The sequence below is a fragment of the Artibeus jamaicensis genome, unplaced genomic scaffold (genome assembly GCF_021234435.1).
Source record: "Artibeus jamaicensis isolate MK-2021 breed Jamaican fruit bat unplaced genomic scaffold, CSHL_Jam_final contig_787, whole genome shotgun sequence".
NCBI lineage: Eukaryota > Metazoa > Chordata > Mammalia > Chiroptera > Phyllostomidae > Artibeus > Artibeus jamaicensis.
Window position 1 is genome coordinate 4,104,075 of NW_026521972.1, and position 17,986 is coordinate 4,122,060.

General features: G+C 34.7%; 1 pseudogene; it reads left to right on the forward strand.

Moving 5' to 3' along the window:
- The first annotated feature begins 276 nt into the window (after window positions 1-276).
- On the forward strand, window positions 277-615 carry LOC119036985 (pancreatic progenitor cell differentiation and proliferation factor-like; annotated as a pseudogene).
- The last annotated feature ends 17,371 nt before the right edge of the window (window positions 616-17,986 follow it).

Sequence of the window (17,986 nt, forward strand, 5' to 3'; positions counted from 1 at the left end):
CCTTTAATCAGACTCATCAAGAAAAAAAGAAAGAGGACCCCCCAAAATAAAATCAGAAATGATAAAGGAGAAGTAACAACTGACACCACAGAAACACAAGGGATTTTAAGAAAATGTTATGAGACCACTGCCCGGCTCACTCTTAGGTGGGCCTACTGCACTGTCATTTGCAAATGGGCTCCGTGGCCTAGCCCTCCGCTTCCCGCCACCCGTGATCATGCGCCAAAGTCCACGAGGCGTCGCCGCCAAGGTTTCCACCAGTCCACAAGCAAGAGCATGGCAGCCATCCCCATCAGCGGCTCGCTGGTGGCTACCCACAACTACTACTGGCGTCACCTGGGCTCCACTTCCAGTAACAGCTCCTGTGGAAGTGCTTAGTGCCCTGTGGAAGCCATCCCCCACCACCCTGGTCTCCCCAGGGCTGACCAGGTCACTGGTAGGCAAGCTTCTTTTATGGGAAGTCCACTCTCCCATCCACGGCCACAGTGTTGGAACCCTCAGAGCATGCGAAATCTCCCCAAGCCTCCAGCCGCAAGATCACCTGTGACTTGGAAGCCACAGGGAAGCCACCTGGTGGCCAAGCCCGGCAAAGTCAACATCAGGACTCCATCCTGAGCGGCTGCCAGCAGCCACCAGGCTTCCAGAGGTGCTAGGCTCATTCCAACCCCACCGCAACCCTCCTGTCCCACCCACTCCCCTTCCTCACCCCACCCGGAACACCAGGCAGGCTGTGGCAGGCAGAAGCAGTCCCAGCTGGGTTCTTTCAGATCAAAACAGCAAAACACCAAAAAGGAAGTTGAGAGAGTCCCAAGCCACATGTGAGCTTTCTCAACACCCGGTAACCTTGTGCCTTGCACCAAGTGGGAAATAGACTAGGAGCAGCCAGAGTCAAAAAGAAAAAGAAAATGTTATGGACTATGTGCAAACATTTTTAAATCTTAATTATAGAATTTCATTTCAACTTATGCAATTCATATCTGTTTTACATGCTAAATTTAAAATACTATCTATAATAGCATTGCAAATATTAGGCTAAGTGAAATAAGTGAACCATAAAAAGCTAAACACCATAAGATTTCACTCGTGTGGGATATAAAACTCAAACTCATAGAGAAAGTCAACAGTATGATGGTTATCAAAGGGAAGGGGGTAGGGAGGTGTATGGGGTACAAGGGGCCAAGTATATGGTAATGAAAGGTGATTTAACATTGGATGGAGGGCACAGAAAGCAATATGAAGATCATGTATCAGAACTGTACACTTTAAACCTGTATGATCCTATTGATTAATTTACCCCAATAAATTTAATTAAAAATAAAATAAAATAAAATATTATCTGTATACTCTATTTTTAAATTTAGTTAGGAGTTAAAAATTGTTCATTATAAAAACCAAGAGAGTATATCTTTGTTATTGTTCACATTTAAATTTCTGTTTATTACAGTTAAGGAAAATAATTAGCAATAAGAATAAATTATTTTTTCAGCACACCACTTTTACCTGAAAAATATACATTAGGTATAAGATATGACATTAAGTTTTTATTTTCTACTTGGTCATCTTCACCTTTCTTGATTACCTATGATTATGTGCATATAAGAAAACTTTGGAATTTTTAAACTCAAAGGGCACTACTAACAAGAGAAATAAAGTAAGAAATGTATAGCTCCTGCTGGTACATGACCTGTAAGAAAGGCTTATCCAGGGGGTTAGGGCTTATCCGTACCTCTCTCTCCCCTATAGTCACCACTAATGAGATTGTTTGGAAACCATCACTAAATTGGTGGTGTTTTTATTGGTTATAGTCTTAAAACAAGGACCTCTGAGGCATCACATCACTGAAGTTGAAGCGCAGAGAAAATAACTGTGATTTTTGGAGTAATTCAGGATAGGTACAGAATATCATTTCTCTGTAAATTTTTGGAATAAAATCTATAATTAAGTATCTGAGTATTTTATGTACAAACAGTATTATGTAATTCCATGCTCTAACTACTTCCTTATGCAAAGATCAAAGTTTTTGAAAATAGAATGGATTCTTTCTACTGCACTTACTTTTATCCTCCTGTTTTCCCACTTTGCCCATTGGGGATACACTCTCCAAAGTTGTTTAAAAAGAAATAAAAATACCTTTAGATCTTTGGGTTTCTTTATTCAGCCAAGGAAAACATTGAATGTGAACATCAATGCTCCAGTAACATTTCTAGGATTTGTCATTAAAGCATTTCTCTTCCTTTGAATTTTCTTTTAAATATTGTTATTTTAAGTCTACAAAAGACCATGTCTTTCAAAAGTCAACAATTTGCTGTAATATAAAATTTTAATTTAATCAAATATATTTTTCTAAATTGAAAATTAAACTTTGATAATTATACAAAACAGTGTTTATATGTTATAAAAGTTCAAAATGTATAAAGCAAAATGACCATACAGTTTATGATAAAAATTTCAAATATTTGTTTATAAAAGTCTATATAATGGAATAAACATTTAGCTAAACACAGCACTTATATCTTATAAAATTAGTTTCCACTGAAATAAATATTTCATAACCTTCTTCTGGAATAAGATAAATTTAAAATGCTACATTTAAAATATCATCTATATAGTCTATTAAAAAATTAAGTACAGGTTAGGAATTGAATATTTTTAATTATTTATAAAAGCAAAATAGTAAAATCTTCCAGACACCAAACCCATTTTTCTCCTTAATTAATATATTTATGATTTTGAATAGTAAATATTTTTAAACTAGAACATTTTGCATCTAAAATGTTAAATTCATTCATAGGTTTGAGGAAGGTGAATAAGATAATTGGTTCTGTCTTGAAAATGTCTATTCAACTTTCAGGGTGAAAAAGTATATTACTTCAAGAAAGAAATGACTATTTTTCCTTGAGCAAATGTTTATAGACATAAAAATGTTTATGGTAGAAAAGTAATTTTCTACTCTTAGCTATTTCATCATAACATCACTAGCACTATTAAATTGAATTAATATTTTAATTATATAAATTTAAATATTATTTTAAAATATTTTGTTCTAAATTTTTGTGCAGATTCAATTTTGCAACACCTAAGTATTTTACAGTAACAGGAAGAAAATTCACCTCTGAATGGTAACCAAGTTGAAATAATCTAAAGTAAGTCAAATAAAAGACTTCATGATTCAGTTTTTATTTTCATCTTTCAATGGGTAGACACTTTTCACACTGTTGATGGATAAAGCTTGAGTTCATTTACCAAATTTTCTATTAAAATGTTTTACATTATAAAGATTAGAATTATGATTATTAGTAGAGATATGCATAAAAGGAAAAATATATATATTCAATGTATTAGGTAACTAATATACTTTGAACTTTGTCCTAAAACAATAATTTCTTTTAGAAAATGGTCTATCACTATCACTTAATTTTAAATCCCTTCAGATGTGCCCTCACACAAGATTTTGCTAATCAACATATTAAAGCTGTTTTTTTTTATCAAAGTAATTGATAGCAGGCTATTCCAACAAAATCCATGGTTTTTCCCTCTTTAGATTATAGATTTTAATCATAGCCATTATAGCTCTTTGGTGTTTCCAGGTGAATAAAACATAAAAAGAGGTAATTGCTCAGTAAGGATAGAAAGATGGTTTACTTTTTTTTTGTGGTAGCAGCTTCTGGTAACCAGGTATCAAATTCTGTGACTCTATTACCATATATCAAACTAAAAATTATAAAGCAATGTATGGCCTGTGCTTATCCTTTAACTGTGTTTTAGTAAAACACATGTGTACCTTCCCAAAGGTGTTTAATTAAAATATCATTGCAAAAGATAATTATGCACCTTCACTGGTTGTTAAAAAGACAGTGTGGTGAATTGTCTTGTCTATTCTTCCATTGTTATTTACTTAATGAACACAAACTTGTCATCATTTTGCCTTTATTCTTGCCATGGAGTAACAACATGAAGATTAAGAAGAATTTTATTTTTTCACATTGAGCAGTTCTCTGGCTGTAGTGTTCTCTCTGCCTTTCCGCCTCTTTTCTTCCCTCTCTCCCCCTTAGTTCTGATCTCGTACGTTACATAAATTATCTCAGATTTTGTACTTTTCAGTTTTACAATTTCCATTTGGTGTTTTCTGTTTTCATTTTTCTTTTAAGATTTCTTATTTTTTTAATTACAAGCTTATTTTTCTTTATGTCCATGAACATAATTACAACAGCTGCTTTACAATCCTTGTCTAATTCCAGCATCTGGGTTATGTCAGATTGGTTGCAATTTCTCTTGCATACATGTCAAATTTTCATATTTTCCTGGCATTGTGAATGAGGGTATTATAGAGATTCCAGTTTTGATTATAATCTTCAAAAGATTATTGGATTGCGTTTGTGTTATTACATAGTTAACCAGGCTGAACACAAATGCAGTACAACCTCTCCTGGGTGGACAGCAACTGGGATCTCATTTTAGTGCTTTTTAGTCTTGCCTGGGCTGTTTGGATTCTACCATATGCATTCAAGTGTTAGCCAGATTTGGACAGAGTTCATGAACAGAATCGGAGGCTTTTGAAACATGGATCTCTTCTTTGTTGAATTTCCTTTTTTCTTTCCAGTTGCTGTAATAGCCAGAAACTGTTTCCTGCAGTTCTTCAAACCATTAAGGTTGCAAGTTTCTATCAATTCTTGCCACCTTCCATGTCAGGGACTGGGGCCTGCCTTTAGGGAAAAGCTAAACAAGTGGGAACCTAGTCTTAGTGCCATTGTCAGTTTCCAAATGGTGATTCCTCCTCATCTTCTTCTTTGGTTATTCTCCAGTGCGGCCAGATAATTGCTTATTTTATTTATTTATTCATCCCCCAGAGATTATAACTGTTGCCTGTTGGAGGAAAGGTCTGATGGGAGCTGTTCTGTCATTAGTGGAAGCAGAACTTCCTCCATAAATTTTCATGTCTATCAATAATTCTTCCACAAATTTGTCCCTAGCTGAGAATAGTTGTTCCATTAATTTTCATGGCCCATATGTTTCTCTTTTCAGAATGGTACTGTTCAAAATATCCTCAACTTACTGCCTAATACTATGAAGAATAAACATATTGTATTAATTATAATTACTATTAAAATATGTCCATATCCTACAACAGTGTGCCGTTGCTATTAATACATGCTGAATTTCATCCACATAAAACAGGGCAGATACAACCATTTAACGCTAAAGTCTAAAAGCATATATCAAAATGTGAATAATATATTAACATTTAAAAGTCACTTGAAATAGACTGTATGATTTATTTTAACTTGAAAGTGTATCATTTGTCTTAGAATTCATGCTTTTTGTAATAATAATTGGCAGCATTAAGGATAATCTTGGTGGCACATACAGGAATGGTGTCTTTGATTTGAAGAAATAATGTCATATATTCTCATATTTATTTGATATTGCAGGAATTACAAACTTGTTTTTTAGGCTTAAATATATACTTTAATAATGATAAATCAAATTTTCTACATTTATTTCAATCATCTTATGAAACCTTATTGAAATGTTAACTAATGAAAATTGCAGATTAAAAAATGTTAATGTTTTCTCATAGTCCATCATGAGTTTGTGTCTGTGTGTTAAAAGAGAACAATAAACAGTAAGTAGTAAGATAGCATCTTCTATAATGACAGAAGTTAACATTATCCTATAAAAGCCTATTCCTAACACATTAGGGGGTAAATCCCCTCCCCCAAAGGGTATGATTTTCATGCAGCTTCTAAAGCAGTGGATAAAAATCACAATTTTTCCTAATATAGAAACTTTCAGCTGAACAAAATTAATGACAAAGCAAAAAGCTTCATATTCTAAATAGAAGAAATGTGTTTTTAAAACTAGGCATATGGCCAGTTGTGATTATTGTCTAATTCCACAAATATCTTTTAAAGCCAAGACTGTCAAATGAACTTGAACAAACTCACCAGAATTACGAAATCTTCTATAAAGACCGTGATCCTTGGATCCTGGGAGACACTCTTATGTTAAGTTTTGTACTGTGGCCAAAGAAAGTTAAAACATTCTCTAGTCACATTCTCTTCACTTGGTTTTCTCATTCCAATTTGAGCACTGGAAGGATGTTAAGACTGCATGCTACCAGTCCTGAGGAGTTAACATTTATTTCCATTTTCCAGTTATACATTAGAGGAGGAGGCTAAGGTATTGAAATGCTTTTAGAAGAATAGATGGGGCTACACATGAGGCTTTGAGAAAAGAAAGAAATACATGAGATTAAAAATTGACAATTAGTAAAGAAGCTTATATATCCATAACCAATAAAAATTAGAGGTGGATAACAGAGAATTACCAGCATTGCAAAATAATAAATTGATAAGTTCTAACTTGGTATCTTCTGTTTTTGTAGAACATATTCTTTCAGAAGAAATATTTTAAATTTTTTGTACTTGTAGAATCCGAGTAATAATTTTCTTAATTTGAGATAGATATACACCTGGGTATTGTACAACATTTTATTATTGTATTGTTTTCTACTATAAAGTTATGCTTTTATTAATAAAAATAGTTTTTAATCAATTCATTTAGATATGTTACTACTTCCTTGTTTTGATTTGCATAAATATTTTTCTGGTAAACATTTCTCTTACACCAGATTGTAAGTTCCTAGAGATAAGGTACAGTGATGTGTTCAGCTCTATAACACAGAAGTGTGCATTCAAAATGTAATTAGCCCCACCTGGAAGTGCTCAGGATCCTCCATTCTCTGTTATCAGTGTTATTCCCAACTGGGGAGCATTTAAGGAAGTCCGTCTGGCAACTGAGTATCAGATGACAATACATCAAGTGTCTTACTCTGGCATTATTCCCAGTTTTTTGTTTCCCTGATTTTCACCAATGTTCCTTGTTTGTTATTTCTCAAAATTGAATTCCTATGGGAAAAAAATTTTGCCTCTATCTTTTGTTCTGTATATTTGGCTTAACTTTGCCCATCACAACTCAAGTTCCAATCCTTCCATTCAATCAACACATATTTACTGAGTACATTTCATGTGCCACACGCTATTCTATGCACTTGGATGTATCTCTACTTCCCTTATGTAATTTACATTTAAGTGTAGGGTTTCAAGGCAAACTATTAATGGTAAATGCAAAAATAAAATGGGTACATTATGTAATATGCTAGAAGAAGATGAGCGATAAATAAAAAAAATAATGTAGGATAAAATATTTAAAACAGGGAGAATGGGGTGGGTTTTGTATTGGGCTTTTATATTTACTTATTAATTTATTTGTAATTATGGTTTACATTCAATATTATACTGTATTAGTTTCAGGTGTACAGCATAGTGGTTAAACAATCATATACTTTACAAAGCGGTACCCTGATAATTCAAGCACCCATTGCGTTTTAAAGAGGGTGGTCACTGAGAAGGTGATATCTTAGTAAACAAAGGAAGTAATCTTGGAGATCACCTTTCATAGAAGAGGCAACCAGTGCAGGACCACCTCTCACAGCTTTGGAGTGAGCAGACTGAGAGCTAGAACAGCTCTGGATGAGAGGGGCAGTCATATGAGATGAAGTCAGAAAGAGAGAGAGAGAGAGGTTGAGTTCTGGACCAAGATCTGGGCCACTTACAAATACTTATTTTCATTTTACTGAAATGAAATACTGAAAATAAGATCCAAGGCAGCGTTCTGTTCAGATTTTCCACATATTTACTAGCCTCTATCTTTACTTTCCCTATTAATAATAAAGAGAAGTAAAGCTTTACCTGTTTTCCCTATAGTATTGTGCTTTGCTTTCAATGTTGTATTAGGTGAACACAAGTTAAGACTTGCCATATTTCTCTGGTAAATTCAACATTTACAAATTATTATCTAGAGCTGTTTCTAATAAAGGTGTTTTGTGTTCTAAATCTATTTTGTCTGAGAATAGTATATAACTACTCCAGTTTCTTTAGGCTGCTATGTTCTCAGTTTTATTCACCCCCCCCCACCAATGTATTACTTTCAACTCCTTACTATTTATGGATGCATCTCTTAGAAAAAGCATACATATGGCTGGATGTTGATTTTTTGCTGTTTGAGTGTTCTCTTTATTTCTTTTATAATCCAATCTGATAACCTCTGTATTTATACTGCCCATCATTTTTTTTGTACATCTGTAGATATTATGCTTTCTATATCTTCTATATTTTATGACCTTTCACAATCCTTTTAATTTTTTAAGTTGATTTTTAAAATTTTAAGCTTTATTCTATATATTACACATACAAATTTGAGAATTATAAATATAATATTAATATTTAAGTTTAGGCTTGAAAATCTAGATACATACTAAATTAATTCATAGATATTAAATTAATTCATAATTTAGTTTCCTCCAGAAAACATAGGATCTTAGGAAATTCCACCATAATCTCTTTAGTATTGTCCAATGCTCTGGTTTTGTCCTTTTTATATAACTAAATCCAAATTAAAATATTATTATTATAAATTATTATTCTTGTTTTATTACTTATTATATTATACAACAATATTTTTCAAATTTTGTTTACTGGTTTAATAATTTCTTTGCTCATCATTTCATTTTGCAATGCTTACTTGCTTTGTAGTGAGAATTATTTGCTTTTTCTTGCAGCATATCTTTTGGAAATTTCTTTTAAGAAAGACCATTAGTGGTAAACTTGTTTTTCCTCTTATAGTATTTTTTCTCCCTCATTCTTGCTATTTAAGCTGGGAATATACTTCTAGTTTGATTGTCATTATTAAATTTTTAAATTTATTTATTTTTAGAGAGGGGCAAGGCATGGAGCAAGAGATGGGGAGAAACATGGATGTGCAAGAAAACATCCATTGGTTGCCTTTTAGACACACCCCCTAGGGACCTGGGTGCAGCCCAGGCATGTGCACTGACCAGGAATTGAACCAGTGAACTTTCGGTTGATAGGCCTGTGCTCAATCCACTGAGCCACACCAGTCAGGGCTGATAGTCATCATTAGTTAAAAAAATAAATAAATAAACACAACTTTCAAAGGTATTATTTTACTTTTTTTCACCTCCCTTACCTTTTTGAGATGTGTTATCATTCTTTTATGGTTTTTGTTAAATGATCTCCATTTTATCTTGGCCTACTGTTAAGATCCTTCCAATATCTTTGGTTACTTCCTGATTAGCCACACTATGTCGCTGAATATCTTTTTATTCATACAACTTAGTATACAGAGGGTACCCCAAAATAGAATTTATTTATAAAAAATTGTGTATTTATTCTCACATGTTTAAACTCCCTCAAATGAAGAAACTCTTCGTTTGATTCAAGACACCCATCAAGACATTTTTTCCACTGCTCAAAAAACATTTGAACACACTGAATTTGATGCCTTTTAATGTTTCTCCTGGTTTTTGTTTCACCTTCCACATCAGCAAAATGTTTCCATTTAAGCACTTTTTTCATCCAGGGGGAAAAAAAAAGTCAAGCAAAAGTTGCTTGGGACCAGATCAGGTAAATAGGGAAGGCGCAGCAGGGGGGTCATGCTGTTTTTGGTCAAAAATTACTGAACACTCAGCGTGGTGTGGGAAGGTGCACTTGTAAATCACCCAACAAGAAATGGGCAAACACATTGAAGAAGTCTTTAAAAAATTCACTGAGGCTAAATGCAGCCTCTCACAACACCACCTGCTGGTACAGATGGTTTTCTAGAACACTCACCTAGCAGGGGAAGCCTGTACTACTAGAGGCCTGCCCTCCAGAAGATAATTCTGTTTTTTGTGGGGTCCACCCTCATGTGTCATGTTTTCTTCATCTATAATTTGTGGAGTTGTTTTCAGTTCTTGAAAAACCTGTTATTTTTTCTCAAATATCACTGACCTTCATTTTGCTCTATTCTTTTCCTATTTAGATATATATTAGAAATTCTCATTTGTCTTCCATATATATATATCTTATCTCTTTCATCTGTTGTAATTCCTTTCCTCTCCATAGGCTTTTGGGTTGTACTGTGGTATCTCACATACAGTTCAGATATGTTCTCATCTCTGGGTCAGTTCTGTTCCATTGAATTTTTAAAATTTAAAACTTACTTTCCTAGAACATTGAACTCTAGAGCCTTGAGTTTTTTTCACCATCTTCTCCCCACCTTCATCCCTGCCCCTTGAAAAATATGGTTATTTTGGATATTCTCTCATTATTTAAAAAATATTTTGCACATTTTATTTCTTAAATATATCAGGTATGTTGTATTTCTTTAAACATAAAATTTCAAACACCATTCTCATGGCTTAAATATCCAAATGCTGATATTTTGGTGATACTGGCATTATGGGCATGTGGCTATGAGCTAGTTTTTCTGTTACTTTTGCTCATTGCTTACCAGTGCCTGCCTAATAGTCAGCTCATAATATGCTCACAGTAAATACTACAAACACACAGAGAGGCAGCAATGTGCATGTGTGTGTGTGTGTGTGAATTTTTTTGCTATAATTATTGGAAATATGCTTAGCCTTTTCCTTGGTACAAATAAACTTCACATTCAGTACAACAAAAAGAGAATATTTACTTGCATAGTTTGACATTATGTATGATTACCTCCAACGCATTGGCCAGATGTTAATTTAAGTGAACAAAATTAGTATGCTATTAAAAGCAATGGGCCTTTAAAATATATTTTTTAAAAATTCAAGTTGGGTGGTTTTGTTAATTTATTAAATTTGTTCGCAACAAATAATACTTATTTAGCATTAATTTTTAATTATCCAGAAGAGTGTGAGAAAATTAACAGTTCTTTTGTTAGATCTATTTCATTGTGTTAATTCCTAGGCCGAGACAGCAAAATTAGATGATATTTTAAGAGAACAGCATGATACATATGTGGTGGATTGTCTTTTCCTTATAACATATAAGATTTCCATTTTATTAGTGTTTTGAGATTTATAGCCTAAATTTTTCAGCCTTTCAAGTCAGGTAGTTCTCAGAATATTTTGCATCTTTTTGTGTTATTTGCTGTTCTGGACTTTTAGGTTTAGGATAATGTAGGCTTATTACTTTTTGCTCCAGCTATTTTGACAGTCCTTCTCGAGTGTATAAATGTCCAGATTTGCTATAACTTCTTGGATAATTGATCATTTTATCATTACACAATGCTCTTTCTTTTTTTTTTTTTTTTGAGAAAATAAATTGCATTATATATTTCAAACAGAGGCTTTTGTTATCCTTAATTTGTAAGCTACATTTATACATCAATAAAAGGCACAGGGTCCCCAATTCAAAACGAATAAAGGACATAATCAAGCAATTCACAGAATCAGCATGAAAGATTAATAAACATATGAAAATATGCTTCTCTTGCTAACAATATCGTGTGATTTAAAGAAACAATGAGATGTATTACTTGCACTTTATTTTTTTTGTTTTATATCTTTTTTTTTATTGATTATGCCATTACATTTGCTCTATTCCCCCCTCCCTTCCCCTCCACCCTGCATACCCCTCCCCCACCATTTCCCCCTTTAGTTCATGAACATGTGTCTCAAATTCTTTAGATTCTGTATTTCCCCTACTATTCTTACCCTCCCCCCTATCTATTTTCTATCTACTGTCTATGCTACTTATTTTCTGTACCTTCTCCCCCCTTCCCCTCCTCCCACTCCCCTGTTGCTAACCCTCCATGAGATCTTCATTTCTATGGTTCTGCTCCTGATCTAGCTATCCTCTTAGTTTGCTTTTGTTTTAGGAGTGGTTCTTAATAACTGTGAGTTTGCTGTCCTTTCACTGTTCATCTTTTGTATCTTCTTTTTCTTAGGTAAGTCCCTTTAACATTTCATATAATAAGGGCTTGGTGATGATGAACTCCTTGAATTTGGTCTTATCTGAGAAGCACTTTAACTGTCCTTCCATTCTAAATGAAAGTTTTGCTGGGTAGAGCAATCTTGGTTGTAGATCTTTGGTTTTCATGACTTGGAATACCTCTTTCCAGCCCCTTCTTGCCTGTAAGGTCTCTTTTGAGAAATCAGCTGACAGTCTGATGGGAACTCCTTTGTAGGTGACTGTCCCCTTAGCTCTTGCTGCTTCTAGGATTCTCTCCTTCATTTTAATCTTGGCTAATGTAATTATGATGTGCCTTGGTGTGTTCCTTCTTGAGTCCAACTTCTTTGGGACTCTCCGAGCTTCCTGGATTTCTTGGAAGTCTATTTCCTTTGCCAGATTGGGGAAATTCTCCTTTATTATTTGTTCAAATAATTTTTCAACTGGTGGTTGTGCCTTTCCCCCTTCTGGTACCCCTATAATTCGGATGTTGGAACGTTTAAAGATGTCCTGGAGGTTCCTAAGCTTCTCCTCATTTTTCTGAATTCTTATTTCTTCATTCCTTTCTGTTTGATCATTTTTTTCTTCCGTCTGGTCCTCTCCCTTGATTTGAGTCCCAATTTTCTTTCCATTACTATTGGTATCTTTTGTATCAGCATTCATTTCAATTAATTTAGCTTCCATATGTTTCTCTAATTTGTGACTAAAATCAACCAGTTCTGTAAGGATCCTTATAACCAGTGTTTTGAACTGTGCATCTGAAAGACTAGCTATTTCTTCATCACTTAGGTCTATCGGTTCTGGGGCTCTGAGTTGTCCTAGAGCCATTTTTGGTCTATTCGTGCTGTTAAGTGAGCAGAGCGAAGCCTTAGTTGTTTACCAGGACGGGGCGACCCAGGTCGCTGGTTTGTGACGCTGTGTGTGGGGGCGGGGTCAGAGAGGGAGCGATGGCGTTCCTCTCTGCTAGCCCAGCACATCCAGTCACTCAAACGCCTCGGGCTTGCTTATCCGATCCTAATTGTGCGAGCCTGCTGCGCCGCGCAGGTTTCCCTTCTCACTGGTTTCTCCGCACGTAAATGCGCGCGACCGACCGACCCACCGCGCCTCTTCCCTGTGCGCTCCAGCAGCCAGCTCGCTGGTGATCAGCGCCCTCGATTGCCTGCGCGCACCGCGCACCGCCCCGGGAATTTTTTCTTGCTAACCTGCTCCGCTGCTGGCCTCGCTCCTCGTACCGGTCCAGCCGAGTATCTAGTTGTCCTTTGGACTCCGTATTGTCGATTTTCCGTGTGTCTTGGTTGTGACTGCTGTTAAAAATAGTTGTTCTTAGATTTGCTTGTGCACAGAGGTGAGGTGGATCCTCCACCTACTTCTCCATCTTGGCAGAAGTCCACAATGCTCTTTCTTTATACCTGATAATCTTCATCCTTCACCATATTTTTTCTGAAATTAATATAAATATTCCAGTTTTCTAAAATTGAATTTATTGCGAGTGAGATTAGTTAATAAAATTATATAGCTTTCAAGTGTACAGTTCTATAAGGCGTCATCTGTATATTGTGTTGTGTGCTCACCCCTCCAAGTCAAGTCTTTCATCACTATCTATCTCTCATTTACCCTTTTCTGCCTACTCCCACGCCCCTTTCTCCCTGATAATCACCACACATGTCTATGAGGGTTTTTTGTGCTTAATCCCTTTACCTTTTCCACCCATTACATCAACTTCCTCCCTTTCAGTAACTGTGTCTGTTCTGTAACAGCTTTTTAAAAAAATTGTGTTAGTAAGTTATACCTTCCTCCTTTGCTTTTAACGTATTTTTGTCTTTATATTTAAAATTTATTTATTTTAAAATTTATTATTTTTTATCCTCACGGAGGACTTTTTTTTATTGCTTTTATAGAGGAAGAGAGAGAGAGAGAGATAGACAGAGAGACAGAGACACATCAATGTGAGAGAGAAACATCCATTGGCTGCCCCCTCATACATGCCCTGACCAGGGAACCACTGCACAACCTGGGCCTCTGCCCTGATAGGGGATTGAACTTCCAACATTTTGGTGCTCAGGATGCTGCTCCACCAACTGAACCACACTGGCCAGGGCTAAAATTAATTTCTTGTAAACCACAGGGTTGGGTCTTATTTTGTGGTTGTTGTTGTTTTTTAATCTGACAATCTCTATGTTTTGATTGGTGTTAATTAAATCATTCACATTTAAATTAACTATTGGTACCCCAGATTAATATACAACATGTTTGTGACTGTTTCAGTTCATTGTACTTTTGTGTTTATTTTTTCTTCTTTTTCTGCCCTCTCTTTTTTGTTATTGTTTTTTTTATTTAATTATTTTTCAAGTACAGTTTTCTGTCTATTTCTCCCATCTCAGCCCACCCCTCCCCCATGCTCCCCACCTCCCTCCCATTTCCACCCCCCTTAGTTATTGTCCCTGTGTCCTTTATACTTGTTCCTCTAAATCCCTCCCCTCTCCCTTCTGGTCACTGTCCCCCTGTTGCCCTCTCTTGTTTTCAGAAAGAAAGAAGGGTTAGGGGAGATGAAAGAGCATAAAGAGGAGGAAAAGGGTAGAGGAAAGAGAGTGGACTTTGGGTGGTGAGTGTATGATGCAGTACTGATGTGATATGTCACAGTGTTGTACACCTGAAACCTATGTGGTCTTATCAACCAATGTCACTACAATAAATGTAATAAGTTAAAAAATTTTTTAAATAAATATTATTTCATTTTATTTATTCTTTCAACACTTTCTTTCTTTATATAGAACTAAGTTTCTGAGCTATATCATCTTTATTCTGCCTGAAGAATTTTTCTTTCTTTCTTTCTTTTTAAAGAATTTCTTAAATATGTCTTGCAGGTGCAGCTCTGCTGTGGATGGATTGCTTCAATTTTAATTGGACTAAGAAAGTGTTTTTCTTTCAATTTTGAAGGACAATTTTTCTGTGTATACAATTCTAGATAAAGTTATTTCAAAAATATGAATATTTTAGTACATTTTCTTCTTGATTGCTTGGTTTCTAATAACATTACAGTGCAATTAATATCACTGTTCTTCTATAGATAAAATGTTTTTATTCTCCAGGCTTCTTTTAATATTATCTCTTTGTCATTGCTTTCTTCGGTTCAAAAATAACAAGTAATGGTTGTGGTGTTTCTTTAAAATTTAGTATCCGTCATTATTTCCTGGGTTTCACACAGGTTTGTGGATCTGTGTTTTCTTATCTGTTATAATTTAGAAAAATTGTTGATTAGTCTTTCTTTAAATACTTCTTTGCTCTTTTCTCACTTTCTGCTCCTGGTATTCCAGTTATGTACATGCAACATCTTTTGAAATCTCCAATATTGTGTTCTTTTTAATTTCATACTGTTTTTTCTCTTTGAATGTTGGTTTAGGAAATTTCTATTGACCTTTCTTCAAATTCGCTCACCTCAGCTGTGTCACAATTGCTGATGAGCCTATGGAAGATATTCTTCATTTCTGTCACTGTTTCTTACTTCTAAAAGTTCCTTTGGATTCTTTCATAGTTCCCATCCCTCTGCTTACATTATGCATATGTACTTTCATTGTATCTATGGGTTTCATTAGAATCCATAATATATTAATCATAGTTATTTTAAACTCTCTGATAAATCCAACATCTGTGCCACATTTGAGTCTTGTTCTGAAGATTGCTTTGTCTCTTCAGACTGTATTTTTTTCTTGGCTTTTGGCATGCTTTGTTTTTATTTGTTGAAAGCCGGACATGATTTTTCAGGTAATAGGAACTGAGGTAAGTAGGTTTTTAACATCGTGATTTGTGTTAATCTGGCTGGGAGCTGGGATGTGTTTAATGTTTGCTGTAGGCATAGGCTTAAAATTCTTCTAGCACCCTTATTTGTGTCTCCTGTCTTGGACTGAGGCTCCCCTAAGTTCTCTTCTTCAGACAGAGTGTGTGTCTTATAGTCATGTACCTGTGTCTACTGCCACTATACTGGAGTCCTGATGGGAATATGTGGTGGAAAGGGAATGTTCCATAATCTTATGATTAAAATTCAGTTTTTTAGTATCTGTGTCTCCAGACTGGCGGAGGTTTTCTCTGCCTCCATCTCCCTACAGTCATGAGGGAATTTTTCATACACCCTCAATGGGAGTATCTGGTGGGTTTTCTGGGGGGAAAGATGAAAATATAAAAGTCCCTCTAAGACTGTGGCCCCAAAAGTTTCTCATTCTCTCACCGCCCATACTCAGTCTCCAATAATTATTTAAAATTACTTTTTAAATGTTTGTATCAGTTATAGCCCCAGTGACTTTGTTCTAGGTGAGGTAAATTTTGGGTGCTGTATGTCTCTGGATGTGTCCAGATTTTGGGGTGCTGTTTTTTTCTTAAACCTCAGTTTTTTGATAGGTCCAAAAAAGCTAATTGATTCTGTTTCCCCAACTTTTTCTTATTGTAAGGATGGAAGTGACAATGTCTAAGAAGTTTATACAGTAAGAGTGAAATTAAAAGTCCTCAGATGGTCACATGCAGCATGTGATCTTATCACATGCAGTAAAGACAGCGTAACTGTCATCTTCTCCCGAGTTTGAAATGTCCCATCTTTTGCTTGATCTTCTGCACACTCTCTGACTACTAACACCTAACCCCCAGCCCAGTGTTCTCTTCTGGAGCTTCAGCCTAAGTTATAGACAGTAATCTCTAGTTTGCCCTTTTTACTTGACATCTAGCATCTGAAAACTCTGAACTGAGAACATCCCCTCAATTTTCTAATATTATTCATTTATACCCTCTATTAATTCTGTACCTAAAGCAATTTCTCCCTAAGTTTTCAGACAGTCTGCTATGGCACTAGCTGCACTTTGGCACAATTCTTTAATTTTTTTAATGTAATGTTTTCTGAAGCTCATTATTTGCTTTTATTTGTCAAGACAAGTATGTACTTAGAGAGGCTATTGGCTTGCCTTACCCCTCTATTTTTCCTCATTCCAAATCCTGAGCTAAAAAAATACATAAATGTAAGCTATGTATTTTTGGAAGTGATTTCAAGTCCTATTCCTTTTTAAAAGTTTTCAGAATATTCAATCCTTTAGTTACTGTTCTGAATTATCTGCTATAACCCTTGTGCAGTACTATATCTTGTATCACTATAAAAACATTCTGAAAGATTTCTGTAGACCATTGGTTTTATCTAGATCAGAACTTGGTAATGATTCTACTCTTCGTTCTGGGATGCTCAAAGTTTTAATTAAAAAATGTTCATACTTTAGAGACAAACTCTTCAAACATTTAACATTAAAAAGCAAGTAATGTAATTTATTACATCAGACTAAAAATAAAATTACATGATAATATCAATAGATATATAATGTTTTGACAAAATCCAACAGCATAATGAAAACTCTCAGTAAGTTATTAACAGAGGAGAACTTTTAAAATTTGATAAAGATGATCTGCAAACACCTACAGTGAGCATCACACTCAATGGTGAGAAATTTAAAATTTTACCACCAAGATGAGACACAAGACAAAGATGTCTCCCCTTGCCACTTTTGAACATCATACTGCAAATCTTTGCTAAAATAAGAAAGCAAGAATAGGTATAAAAGATATACAGTTTGAGAACAAAGTTATAACACTGTTCACAGATGACATGATTATCCATATACAAACCCAAATGAATAATAAAAAAAAACTCCTGGAACTAAGAAAGGTCCATAAAATGATTTCATTATACAAAAGTCCATTGTTTTCTTATATTCCAAAAAAAAAGTGGATGCCAAAATTAAAACACAATATCATGCATGTTAGCACCAAAATTTTAAAAAATCTTAAAAATATTGTACAAAAGCTTTATTAGGAACACTACAAAACTCTGATAAACAAAATCAAAGAAGAACTAAATAAATGGATAGATATTTCGTGTTCTAGGAGAAAGTCTCAGTATTGTCAATATTATCATTTCTCACCAAATTAATATGTAAATTCAATGCCATCCCAATCTAAATCCCAGGTAATTATTTTATGGGTATTGATAAACTGATTCTTAACTTTATATGGAGAAGCAGAAGACAAAATAGCCACACAATATTGAGGGAAGCGCTAAGTTAGAGGACTGCCGCTATCTGACATCAAGACTTTCAATTCAAATTTTAATTACTTTATACTGCAGTAATCAAGACACTGCAGTACTGGCAAAATAACAAACAAATTGATCAACA